We start from the raw sequence: 14227 nt of genomic DNA, 5'->3' as shown, positions 1-14227 counted from the left end.
ATTCCTCAACAGTGCTTGTGGAAATCTCTTAAGGTCTTAGATGTTAAAAGTGTTTTCCTAGTGTCTTGATGTTTGAAGGACAGCTTGGCTGGGTTTAAAATCCTTGATTCACATCTTCTTACATTTCTTGAAAATAATTGCCCCCCTGTTGTCTTGCTTATATGTTGCTGATGCCAACCTGATTTTCTTTTCTTTGTTGATGACTTGGTCTTTCTTTTCGAAGACTTGAATTTTTCTTATCTGTAAAATTGAATTGTTTTACTGAGGTAGGTCTCTGTGTTGACTATTCTGGATAAATTTTCCCTTGTGGTTTCCGATTGTAGATTGATATTTTCTTTTGAGTCAAGAATTACAGTTTTGAATATTAGTTCTGGTCAGTTGTTTCATTTTTCAGTGATCTTTGTTTATTGGATCTTTGTATCTCTTTTATATTACGTTTCCTTCAATTCTTTTCTCTGTTATTCATTTGCTTGAGAAGTCTTATTTTCTATCTTTTTAGATCATACATCTTGTAATTTAGTCTTCATTTCTGTGATGATTTTTTTTCTGTTTCTTTTTGTGTGTGTGTGTGGTACGCGGGCCTCTCACTGTCGTGGCCTCTTCCGTTGCAGAGCACAGGCTCCGGACGCGCAGGCTCAGCGGCCATGGCTCACGGGCCCAGCTGCTCCACGGCACGTGGGATCTTCCCGGACCGGGGCACGAACCCGTGTCCCCTGCATCGGCAGGCAGACTCTCAACCACTGCGCCACCAGGGAAACCCCTTTTTCTGTTTCTTAAGTTCAGTTTGTTCCTATTTTAAAACTTGTTTGCTCTTTAAAATTTTGAATATTTGATTTGAGGTGTTCTTTTATGTCTTCATTTGTTATTTATTTCTAATTTGTGATGGAGTGTTAAATCTTTCCTCTGTGTTATCGCTTTGGTTTTTGGTTTGTTTTCATCTGCCCAAATTTTTCACTTTTAAAAATACTATGTAAGTAACTTGGTATGAACGCTGGGTTCTTTTTTCTGTTCAAGTTATTTGTGGTGGGTTTTACTGCACCAGTAATATAGACAATTTTATTTTGGGGTGAGGCTGGGTGGTTTCTTCAGTCTCTTAGTTCAAGAGTACCCTCTTCGTTGCTACAGTCAAATGCAGTTTTTAAAATAAGTCCCCTCTCCCACATTGCTCTGTATTGGTTCAGTAAGGCCTTGATCTTCAGTGCTGCCCTCTCCATCAAGCCTTCAAGTGATACTTTCTCCTTCTGAGGTGTCTCCTTCTCCAAAGCTATGCCTTACTAAAACTGCCACCTTTGGTCTTAAAGACTTTCTGAGCCTCTACATTTTGACTCCCCAGTAGCCACTGCTCTCATCCATCATGTTTCTCAGTACTTCCTCTTGACCTCTGGCTTGGGTGAACTTGGATGAATCCTGAGTATTACCCATTCACTCACCACGAGGACCCTGCTGTGTTCTTCTTTTGGACAGTTCCCATTGGAACATGGGACTTCTGGTCTTCAGTGTTTATGCAGTTACATGTAAATTAGAGTTTTTAGTTGTCTTATCTCTTTGTAATGCTCTGGGTGATTTTATTTGCTTCCTTTCTTGGCCTGTATGGTTTTTTGTTTTCTTTTTTTAAATTAACTTATTTATTTATTTATTTAGGCTGAAGTTGGATCTTTCTTGCTGCACGCGGGCTTTCCCTAGTTGAGGAGAGCGGGGGCTACTCTTCGTTGAGGTGCGCGGGCTTCTCATTGCAGTGGCATCTCGTTGCAGAGCATGGGGCTCTAGGCGCACGGGCTCAGTAGTTGTGGCACACGGGCTTAGTTGCTCCGCGGCATGTGGGATCTTCCCGGACCAGGGCTTGAACCTGTGTCCCTTGCATTGGCAGGTGGATCCTTAACCACTGCACCACCAGGGAAGCCCCAACCTGTTTTTCTGAGGATTTGTGTAATGTTTAGAAATTAGGGGGCAGCCATTATCCTGTAAATAATTCATTTCTGGTTTTATGTGTTATGCTTGAAAATAATAGTGCTTGCTTTAAGATAATTTGCAGTTCAGGTTTTATATAATTGAGTAATTGGTTATACTTTTGTTGCTGTGTCCCCATGACCACTCCATTGTTTTCTTTAAACTCTTTGGGATTATTTATCATTGAAATAATTATGAGGTTCTATTAAATAGCTGACTCTCAATCATATGTATATACCTTGAGTTTTATTGAATTTTGTCCTATCCCTAAGCAATCAGAGTTCATAGCAGAGTTCTACTCATATTAAGCAGGGATCCTAAATTTTCCTTCACTTTTCTTTTCTCAAGTGACATAATTTAATGCTGGGGGGGAAAAAAAAGAAAGGTAAGAGAAGTCTGGCACATTTTATAATGCATTAACAGGATTTTAGTATCCAGAAAGCAGATGGTGATTGTCACATTCAGTTCTGTGGCTAGTAAGACCTCATCTGTATTTTTAACTTCTGGACCCAAAACTAGGAGAGATAAAGACCAACGACTCTGTAATGCTGGCACACCTCAAAAATATTGGTGTAAAATTCCCACAGACCTTTCTTGTCTTTTGTTCTGAGACTATGTACTTGTTACTTTAAATTTTTGAAGTGCCTTTTGTTTTGTGAAATACTGACAGATTTTAAAAAGGTTGTTTATTTGGAAAAATAAAAATTAAGCAACCCCATTTTTAAAATAAATTTACTTATTTATTTTTTGGCTGCATTGGGTCTTTGTTGCTGCGCACTGCCTTTCTCTAGTTGCATCAAGCGGGAGCTACTCTTTGTTGCGGTTTGAGGGCTTCTCATTGCGGTGGCTTCTCTTGTTGTGGAGCACGGGCTCTAGGCGTGTGGGCTCAGTAGTTGTGGCCCATGGGCTCTAGAGTGCAGGCTCAGTAGTTGTGGCGCACAGGCTTAGTTGCTCTGCAGCATGTGGGATCTTCCCGGACGAGGAATTGAACCTGCATTGTCCCCTGCATTGGCAGGTGGCTTCTTAGCCACTGCGCCACCAGAGAAGTCCCCAACCCCATTTAAATTGTCTAATTTTTTTGAAATTTAACTAGTTTTATAAAATATACAAGTATGGGAACAATACTTTATCGACTTCCGAGGGTGGCACAAAAGGTCAAAGGACTTAAAACTTTCATATAAGGAACAGCTAAAATTACAAAGATGTTTAGCTTGAATAAGAGAAAACTGAAGTCTTAAGAGCTAGAATCAGTAAACAGAAATTAGAGGGTGATAGAGTTTGGCTCAATATAGCTAAAAACATTTCAGTAGAGCAAACTGGTACCAACAAGAGCTGTGTGACCCCTTGCACCAGATGACGTTTACTATAGAATTAAGACAAACTTATTTTTTTTAATAGTATAAAACTAGGAGGGGGAAAACTCATTCTTAAGATTTGTTTTCATGGTTGTAATAGTTTGCCAGAAATTGTATGATATAAAAGGCTAACATATTGTCTGCAAATGGAAGCTCCAACTAAAAGAATTAAAGGAAAGGGAGGATAAAGGTAGTTTTTCAGCATTCCTATGTTTTCTTCTCAAAAAACATTTAAAAATTTAAAGTATAATTACCTACAGTGAAATGCACAGGTTTTGAGTGTACTGTTCTATTAGTTGTCTTGAGCATACTGTTCTTTTAATTTTGACAAGTCATAAACCAGTGCAGCCTATGCCCCTTTTAAGATGCAGAACATTTACACCATCTCAGAATAGACACCTTGTTCCTCTTGATTGTATATTTTAATTCAGTTTCTGCTTTCAGATTTCTCTATAATCAGTCAAACTGTGTTGGGTCTAAATATTTTAAGCCGTAACTGATACCATAGTGCTTTGTTTAAACTATTTATTGAGTGCTTACTCAGGTTCTTTATATACATTTGTATTTAATTCTCACCTTAACCCTGCAAGGTTGTTAACGTCCACATTTTGCAGGTGACACAGTTGAGGCTCTAATAAGTTTAATTAAGCCAGTGATGCAAACCTAAGTGTTTTCTAAGATTTGAACTGTAGACTCTAGAGCAGCGTTGTCCAATAGAATTTCTTGTGATGATGGAAATGTTCTGCATCTGAATTTCCATATGTTAGCCATTAGTCACATGTGGCTATTGAACACCTGAGATGTGGGTAGTGTGACTGAGGAGCTTTACTGAAGATTTTAAAATTTTATTTAATATTAGCTAATTAAAACGTTAAATAGCTATAGCTCTGAGTCTAAAGACTGTAGGTGCCCTTTCTCCATACCTGTCTGCTCTACAGAAGTAGGACTACTAAAAGTCGTTCCAGTACGCTGGCACTACTAAGTGCTAGCCAGGCTCCTAGTAAGTTAATAAATGTTTTTTTTGTTTGTTTTTTTGTGTTTTTTTTGCGGTACACTGGGCTCTCACTGTCATGGCTTCTCCTGTTGCGGAGCACAGGCTCCGGACGCGCAGGCCCAGTGTCCATGGCTCATGGGCCCACCTGCTCTGCGGCATGTGGGATCCTCCTGGACCGGGGCACGATCCTGTGTCCCCTGCATCGGCAGGCGGACTCTCAACCACTGCGCCACCAGGGAAGCCCTGTCAGTTTTATTGATCTTCTCAAAGAACCAGATTTTGGTTTCACTGATTTCCTTTATTTTTCTCTTTTCTATTTCATTGTTTCTGTTCTTTTTTCTTTTGTTTCTTCTGGTTATGTTGAGTTTAATTTGCTCTTATTCTTCTACTTTCTTAAGGTGGAAGCTGATTTGACAATTGGAGACCTTTTAGAATACAGGCTTTTTTCTGAGTACTTTTATAATTTTCTCTTTTGTCCTTATTTTTTAGCATTGGATTGTGATGTGCCTCTTTTTTTGTTTGCTTTTTGTTTTGTTGTTTTCTTTTTTTTTTTCAGCTGATCCTGCTTGGAGTTTGTTGAGATTCTTGGTTCTGTGGGTTTAATAGTTTCCATTTCTCTATTGAGATTTCCTATTTGTTTTCTGATTATTTCATGTTTTCCTTTCAATCTTTTAAAATTACTTAATAGTTACTGTTTTAAAGTCTGTCTGCTACTTCTATCATTATTTCTGAATCTGTTTTTGTTGATTAATTTTTTTCTGTAGGTCATGGGTCACAATTTCCTGTTTCTTCACATTTCTAATAATTTTTGTTTTTCTGTAATGTGTATTATAGACACTAGGATATTGAGTATCTGGATTTTGTTGTCCTTTGTAATAGAGTTTTGTTTTGGCAGATGGTTAATTTGCTTGTGCATCAGCTTGTTCTTGTTTTTAAGCTTTAATAAAAGTGGCTCTAGATTATCCTCATTCCCAAGGGTGTGGCATTTCTGGGTCTCTGATGAATCCTGGAGTGTTTAGTGAAGTCTCTAACTGGATGTTTGGAACTCACATATCTCCCAGCCATGTACAAGCATCCATAGTTGTTCAGCTCATGCTACTTGGTAGTTGTTCTTGGCCAACTTGAGTAGAATTCTGCAGTGTACCTGATCAATTTAATATTTGACCAAAACTCTTGTACAAATTTCTGAAATTTCATCTCTGTACAGTTCTTTCTAATACCCTGCTCCATAAATTTCAGCTCTTCAGGCATTTTCTGTCTCAGATATCTGCTTAGGTCAGTAAGAGTGGCATGTTCTACTTGTGTTCCTCCTCTCTATTCTGCAGTCTGGAAAATGCCTATAGGCAAAAAAAAAAAAGATTTTCTTGGGATTTACCTTGTTTCCCTTCTGAGAGCACAGTCCTGTGTTGGCTCTTGTCCAATGGCTGAAAATACTTAACCAGTTTTATGCTTGGCAGGAGCATGAGCTGGTGTCAGTTATTCCTAGACATTTTAGAAGCAGGAGTCTCAGTGTATGGTGCCAGCATTTAGCACACAGGATTTGAACAGTTCATTCTGTTTGAGTTATATCCTGTTTTGCTTTACTGTTTCTGTAGCACACTGTTAATATTTTAAAATTTAGCTGCTAATGAAAGCTAACAGTCTACAGTATTCTAATATTTTTGAAACTATTATGTTTAATCTTGAATTAACATATGTTCATGTTACAGGCAAGGTGACAAACAGAATACTATGGCATTCATTCCATACCAAGGGAACCCCTTATTTATAATTCTGAAATTTCAAGAACTCCCCAAATACAAGAATTTCAGAAATGGGATTATAGACATGTATTTTTATTTAATTTTATGATTCTACTATGGAGAACTTACCATGTCTGCCCACAATGTTGTTTTACAAAGCCTGTTTTAAATGAATTGATGTGAAACCTTTGCTCAAAGTATACTGTATGTAGTATTTGCATCTCTCTTAACCTAAATAAAAGTAAATTCTCTAAAAATTTACTTTAAGTCTACGGGTTTGATTAAAGCAGCATTAAGTATCTTATGGTTTAAAAAAAGAAAGAATCTTATCATGGTAGCTTTATTCCCATGATTCTGTAGAATGAACTTTAGTGATAGCATTACAGGGGAGTTTTAAAAACAAGCAAATTATTTTTTTCATTTTGTACATTTACGCCTTTTGAATGGTTCAAAAAAGGACTCCTTATGATTATATCTTCTGTTATACTTTAAGACTACTTTTATAAGATTCCATTTTGATTAGACAGAAACCTGTGTTAAAGCTGAATTATACATAGATCTGGCCTTATATGTTTGGAGGAAAGAAATTGTTGAATATGATACACTCCTTCCTATTTTTCTTGTAAACCCTGTATGCTACTAGAGTTTATCTTTGGGCAAGAGCAGAAGTGTCAAGGAAATTTTGGGGGGCTAAAGTAAATTGAATGTTTGCTGTTACTTTTTCCATTAAACTGTGAGAATACTACTCTCATTTGTTATGAGTGACCTGTTGTAGGAGTAGTGCTTTTAGGAAAGAAAGAGATTGAGGTCTGTTTCCTTAAATGCACACTGAATGGTATGCCATTCTCAATTATTTTTATGGGTCACCTTGACAGAAGATAATTGGGTTAGTGGAATTGAGTATAATTTCAATATGGGCAGCTGCCAAATTTCATTAATTGGGAGCATAATCATTAGGAACTGAAATTTAATTACTTTTCTGAAGTTTGATAAAATAAAAAACTAAGTTCTATAGTATTATTATCTCATTCAAAGAAAGTGGAGTTCGGTTTTTCATTTTCATTTGGTAAACTCGGTTATTTGGGGGAATTATCAAATTGGTTAATCTGTGTGTTCATTTTTGTCACCTTATTTTTGGCATTTTTATTGCCTATTTGATTATAGTACTGAGTAAGCAAAGGAACAAAAGGTGAGATAAAAGTTGAATTTATTGGTTAGAAGATCTGTTAAAAGATGAAAACTCTTGGCTTTAATAATATTTATGTTAATAAAATGTAATAAAATTTCTGTATGTGATGGAAAGAGCTCTTAACTGGGACTCAGAGGACCTAGACCGTTAGGCCCGCCAACACTAACTAGGAATTTTGCCACTAACTAGGTTTGTAATCTCTGGCAACAGATGCACAAGGACCCCATGTAGATTTTTGGATGTCTTTCTCTGAATAGTTCCATCACTTGAAGTACTCTGCCTTGCAGAGTACCTCAGCCTCCTTGACCTTGAATCTTTGTTTCTTCAACTCTGTGGACTGTTGTGCTCTGCTTTGGATCCTTCTCCCTGTGCTATAATCTGTAAAACAGTGACATTACCAAGTGTGTCATGTCCCCCCAACCCATGGTTCACAATCCTGCACTGCCTGTTGTCCAGTGTCTGGCAACAGTTATTTTATACATTTTGTCCAGTTTTGTTGTTTACGTTAGAAGGACAAGTTCAGCCTCACTCCATCATGGCTAAAAGTGGAAGTTCCCTTACTACGTTTTTACAGAAATAAATTTTTAGAAAGCAAATTGAGGGTTTTAAGAATAGTGTACTTAGGGGGCTTCCCTGGTGGCGCAGTTGTTAAGAATCCGCCTGCCAATGCAGGAGACACAGGTTCGAGCCCTAGTCTGGGAAGATCCCGCATGCCGCAGAGCAACTAAGCCTGTGCCCCACAACTACTGAGCCTGCGCTCTAGAGCCTGCGAGCCACAACTACTGAAGTCTGCATGCCACAACTACTGAAGCCTGCGTGCCTAGAGCCCATGCTCTGCAACAAGAGAAGCCACTACAATGAGAAGCCTGCACACCGCAACAAAGAGTAGCCCCTGCTCACTGCAACTAGAGAGAGCCCGCGTGCAGCAACAAAGACCCAATGCAGCCAAAAATAATAAATAAATAAATTTATTAAAAAAAAAAGAATAGGGTACTTAAACTGTTCTTTGTATGTATGTAGTTCGTGGAAAACAGTGACAAGTTAGGAGTGTCACTTTTAAATAGCCTAGTCTTTATGTCATATTAACAAATTAAGGAATAAAAACCATATGATCATCTCAGTAGATGCAGAAAAAGCTTTTGACAAAATTCAACACCCATTTATGATAAAAACTCTCCAGAATGTGGGCATAGAGGGAACCTACCTCAACATAATGAAGGACATATATGACAAACTCACAGCAAACATCATACTCAATGGTGAAAAACTGAAAGCATTTCCACTAATATCAGGAACAAGACAAGGGTGTCCACTCTCACCACTCTTATTCAACATAGTTTTGGAAATCCTAGCCACAGCAATCAGAGAAGAAAAAGAAATAAAAGAAATACAAATTGGAAAAAAGAAGTAAAACTATCACTGTTTGCAGGTGCCATGATACTATACATAGAAATTCCTAAAGAAGCCACCAGAAAACTCCTAAAACCAACCAATGAATTTGGTAAGGTTGCAGGATACAAAATTAATGCACAGAAATCTCTGGCATTCCTATACACTAACAACAAAAAATCAGAAAGAGAAATTAAGGAAACAATCCCATTTACCATAGCAACAGAAAGAATAAAATACCTAGGAATAAACCTGCCTAAGGAGGTGAAAGACTTATACTTACAAAACTATACAGCACTGATGAAAGAAGTCAAAGATGACATAAACAGATGGAGAAATATACCATGTTCTTGGATTGGAAGAATCAATATTATGAAAATGACTATACCAACCAAAGCACTCTACAGATTCAGTGCAATCCCTATCAAACTACCAATGGCATTCTTCACAGAATTAGGACAAAAAATTTTACAATTCGTAAGGAAACACAAAAGATCCCGAATAGCCAAAGCAATCTTGAGAAAAAAAAATGGAACTGGAGGAATCAGGCTCCCCGACTTCAAACTATACTACAAAGCTACAGTAATCAAGACATTGTGGTACTGGCACAAAAACAGAAATATAGATCAGTGGTACAGGATAGAAAGCCCAGAGATAAACCTACGCACATATGGTCACCTAATTTATGACAGAGAAGGCAAGAACATACAATGGAGAAAAGACAGCCTCTTCAATAAGTGGTGCTTGGAAAACTGAACAGCTACATGTAAAAGAATGAAATTAGAACACTACCTAACACCATACACAAAAATAAACTCCAAATGGATTAAAGAGCTAAATGTAAGACCGGACACTGTAAAACTCTTAGAGGAAAACATAGGAAAAGCACAGGAAAAACACTCTTTGACATAAACCACAGCAAGCTCTTTTGTGAGCCACCTCCTAGAGTAATGGAAATAAAAACAAAAATAAACAGATGGGACCAAATTAAACTTAAAAGCTTTTGCACAGCAAGGGAAACCATAAACAAGACGAAAAGCAACCCTCAGAATGAGAAAGTATTTGCAAATGAAACAACAGGCAAAGGATTAATCTCCAAAATATAAAAACAGCTCATGGAGCTCAATATCAAAAAAACAACAATTCAATTAAAAAACGGGCAGAACCATCATCGGATGAATGGATAAAGAAGATGTGGCACATATATACAATGGAATATTACTCAGCCATAAAAAGAAACGAAATTGAGCTATTTGTAATAAGGTGGATAGACCTAGAGTCTGTCATACAGAGTGAAGTAAGTCAGAAAGAGAAAGACAAATACCGTATGCTAACACATATATATGGAATTTAAGAAAAAAAAAAGTCATGAAGAACCTAGGGGTAAGACAGGAATAAAGACACAGACCTACCGGAGAACGGACTTGAGGATATGGGGAGGGGGAAGGGTGAGCTGTGACAGGGCGAGAGAGAGGCATGGACATATATACACTAACAAACGTAAGGTAGATAGCTAGTGGGAAGCAGCCGCATGGCACAGGGATATCGGCTCGGTGCTTTGTGACCGCCTGGAGGGGTGGGATAGGGAGGGTGAGAGGGAGGGAGACGCAAGAGGGAAGAGATATGGGAACATATGTATATGTATAACTGATTCACTTTGTTATAAAGCAGAAACTAACACACCATTGTAAAGCAATTATACCCCAATAAAGATGTTAAAAAAAAAAATGGGCAGAAGACCTAAGTAGACATTTCACCAAAGAAGACATACAGATGGCGAAGACATACAGATGGCCAAGAGGCACATGAAAAGATGCTCAAAATCACTAATTATTAGAGAAGTGCAAATCAAAACTACAATGAGATATCACCTCACACCAGTCAGAATGGCCATTATCAAAAAATCTAGAAACAATAAATGCTGGAAAGGGTGTGGTGAAAAGGGAACCCTCCTGCATTGTTGGTGGGAATGTAAATTGATAGAACCACTATGGAGAACAGTATGGAGGTTCCTTAAAAAATTAAAAATAGAACCACCATATGACCCAGCAATCCCACTACTGGGCATATACCCTGAGAAAACCGTAATTCAAAAAGAGACATGTACCAAAATGTTCATTGCAGCTCTATTTACAATAGCCAGGAGGTGGCAGCAACCTAAGTGTCCATCATCAGATGAATGGATAAAGAAGATGTGGCACATGTATACGGTGGAATATTACTCAGCCATAAAACAAAATGAAATTGAGTTACTTGTAGTGAGGTGGATGGACCTAGAGTCTGCTGTACAGAGTGAAGTAAGTCAGAAAGAGAAAAACAAATACCGTATGCTAACACATATATATGGAATCTAAGAAAAAAAAATGTCATGAAGAACCTAGGGGCAAGACGGGAATAAAGACACAGACCTACTAGAGAATGGACTTGAGGATACCGGGAGGGGCAAGGGTAAGCTGGGACAAAGTGAGAGAGTGGCATGGACATATATACACTACCAAACATAAAATAATAGCTAGTGGGAAGCAGCTGCATAGCACAGGGAGATCAGCTCAGTGCTTTGTGACCACCTAGAGGGGTGGGATAGGGAGGTGGGAGGGGGGGAGACACAAGAGGGAAGAGATATGGGAACATACGTATATGTATAACTGGTTCACTTTGTTATAAAGCAGAAACTAACACCATTGTAAAGCAATTATACTCCAATAAAGATGTTGAAAAAAAAATAGACATGTACCACAGTGTTCATTGCAGCGCTATTTACAATAGCCAGGACATGGAACCAACCTAAATGTCCATTGACAGATGAATGGATAAAGATGTGGCACATGTATACAATGGAGTATTACTCAGCCATAAAAAGAATGAAATTGAGTTATTTGTAGTGAGGTGAATGGACCTAGAGTCTGTCGCACAGAGTGAAGTAAGCCAGAAAGAGAAAAACAAATACCGTATGCTAACACATATATGGACTCTAAAAAAAAAAATGGTACTGATGAACCTATCTGCAGGGCAGGAATAAAGAGGTAGGCATAGAAAATGGACTTGATGACTTTGGGTGGTAGGGGGAAGCTGGGGCGAAGTGAGAGTAGCGTGGACAAATATACACTGCCGAATGTAAAATAGCTAGCTAGTGGGAAGCAGCCGCACCGCACCGGGAGATCAGCTCGGTGCTCTGCGATGACCTGGAGAGGAGGGATAGGGAGGGTGGGAGGGAGGGAGGCTCAAAAGGGAGGGTATGTGGGCATATATGTACGCACATGGCTGATTCCCTTCGTTGTACAACAGAAACTAACACAGTATTGTGAAGCAATTATACTCCAGTAAAGATCTATTTAAAAAAAATAGTGTGCTTAAACTATTCTTTGTATGTATGTAGTTCCTGGAAAACAGTGACAAGTTAGGAGTGTCACTTTTAATTAGCCTAGTCTTTATGTCATAGCTTCCTTTAATGCTTTTTACTGTTATTTTAATTATTATAAGAAAAATTATTTTTAGGCTTTCTGCTAAGTAAATAGGAACACTAAATTTAGTTGCTTAGTCGGATGTTTCTTTGGCTGCATATGGTTACGTTACTGCGTCTGCTCTCCCCTCCCTCCTATCCCCCAGATCACTTTGCCTGTTGATTGTGGGAAGGGCTGAGAGGAAGCTATTGCAGACAAAGTAGGACTGATGGATCTACTAGAGAATGGAAGTGTCAGGGAAGGAAAGCACAGAGGATAATTAGGTTTTTTGCTTCATCATCTGAGTGAGGGTGAGTTGAGGGAAGGGCATCTCTTGAGATGGTGAAGACTTGGTGAATAGATTCTGGGGGAAAAATCAGTTGTGTTTTGGATGGTGTATTAGGTTTGAGATGTGAACAACAAAATAGAGATGGTGAGTACATAGTTGATTATAGGACAGCTCTGTAGTTGGCTGTAGCATTGAGCTTTAAGCAGTTGATTTCACGGTGCTGAATGTAAAATTTTACATTTTTGTTTCTCCACATTTTTCTATGATTTTATTACCATTTGCATTAACTACCCCTCCCAGATTTTGAATGTATTGTTTTAAAAATTGTGAGTAGAATTTGTTTAAACTTATGACAGTGAAATCTGGCATAGGGTACCATATCTTTAAGATGTTTTCTGTAATGAATACAGTGCTTTAAAAATAATTATTGCTGGGCTTCCCTGGTGGCACAGTGGTTGGGAGTCCGCCTGCCGATGCAGGGGACATGGGTTCGTGCCCCGGTCCAGGAGGATCCCACATGCCACGGAGCGGCTGGGCCCATGAGCCATGGCCGCTGAGCCTGCGCGTCCGGAGCCTGTGCTCCGCAATGGGAGAGGCCACAACAGTGAGAGGCCCGCGTAAAGCAAAAAATAAATAAATAAAATAATAATAATTATTATTATTGCTATAAAAGCACATGGTGATAGTTAGAAGTCAGATAGCACTAAAAGGTTTATGATGAAAAAGAATTTGTCAACTCACCCCCCCTCCCCATCCCCTCCATACCTTCCCACACCAGAATCAAGCACCCTCAGTCCTTCTAGCCATTTTCTCTGGTATTTGCTTTTCTGTTGCTTAGTAATATAACATTATTTCTTTCTTCTTTTAAAAAATATTTATTTATTTGGCTGCGCCAGGTCTTAGGTTGTGGCACGCAGGATCTTCGTTGTGGCACGTGGGATCTTTAGTTGTGGCATGCGAATTCTTAGTTGTGGCATGTGGGATCTAGTTCCCTGACCAGGGATCAAACTCGGGCCCCCTGCATTGGGAGCATGGAGTCTTAGCCACTGGACCACCAGGGAAGTCCCTATAACAGTATTTCTTGATACATGACTTTTAGACATTTGTTGACTTCTGTTTATGGAAATTGAGGACTTGGAACTTCATCATTCACACATTTGCTCACTTGTCTTTCTCTCTTTATACTTATATCACAATATTTTGATAAACCAGTACTAAATATTTACATTTTTATAACTATACATATATTTTTTATTGTTGAGCCAAATATTATGCTAAGACCACTAAGACCACCACACTCTCTTATATAAGCCTTTATTTCTCCTGGAGTTAATACCTATCTTACTTATTCAGTTGCCTGGTTCTCTATAGACCCATTTTTGCGCATTTTCCCCAAATGTGCCTGTATTTCTGTTAGGTGTTTATAAATAAAATTTTCCATTTTTGTCCTTGATAGAAACCTATTCCATGGTGGCCTTTGGCATCCTGTTTTATTTTGGAGTGGTTGTTCTCTAATTCTTTTTTCTGCATTAGATTACTTATTTACTAAGTCCCATGTTATCTTTTTTGTTTGTTTTGATTCCTTTTAATAGCTTCCTAAGGAAGAGTGCAGAGAGATAAAATTTTAACTTTCTGAGAAGCTTTAAACTGTCATTTTACTTATGTATACTTGACAGTTTAGCTAGGTAAGGAATTCTGAATTTTGAAGGCTGTGTGTAGTTTTATAGCTTTTAGCAATATTCCATTGTTACTTTGGAGTAAAAGTTCAGTGCTATTCTGATTACAGATCTTTTTTATGTGACTTGTTTTTTTCTCTCTGGAAGTTTTTTTTTTTAATTAATTTTATTTTTGGCTGTGTTGGGTCTTCGTTGCTGCGCATGGG

General features: G+C 38.3%; 1 protein-coding gene across 2 annotated transcripts in view; it reads left to right on the top strand.

Moving 5' to 3' along the window:
• The window catches only part of NAA15 (N-alpha-acetyltransferase 15, NatA auxiliary subunit), a 77839-nt gene that overhangs the window by 10441 nt on the left and 53171 nt on the right, over positions 1–14227 (top strand). The gene's annotated exons all lie outside the window — the stretch shown is intronic.

This window comes from Lipotes vexillifer, unplaced genomic scaffold, assembly GCF_000442215.2.
Source record: "Lipotes vexillifer unplaced genomic scaffold, Lipotes_vexillifer_v1.1 scaffold63, whole genome shotgun sequence".
NCBI lineage: Eukaryota > Metazoa > Chordata > Mammalia > Artiodactyla > Lipotidae > Lipotes > Lipotes vexillifer.
This window is presented reverse-complemented; position numbering and strand designations above follow the sequence as displayed.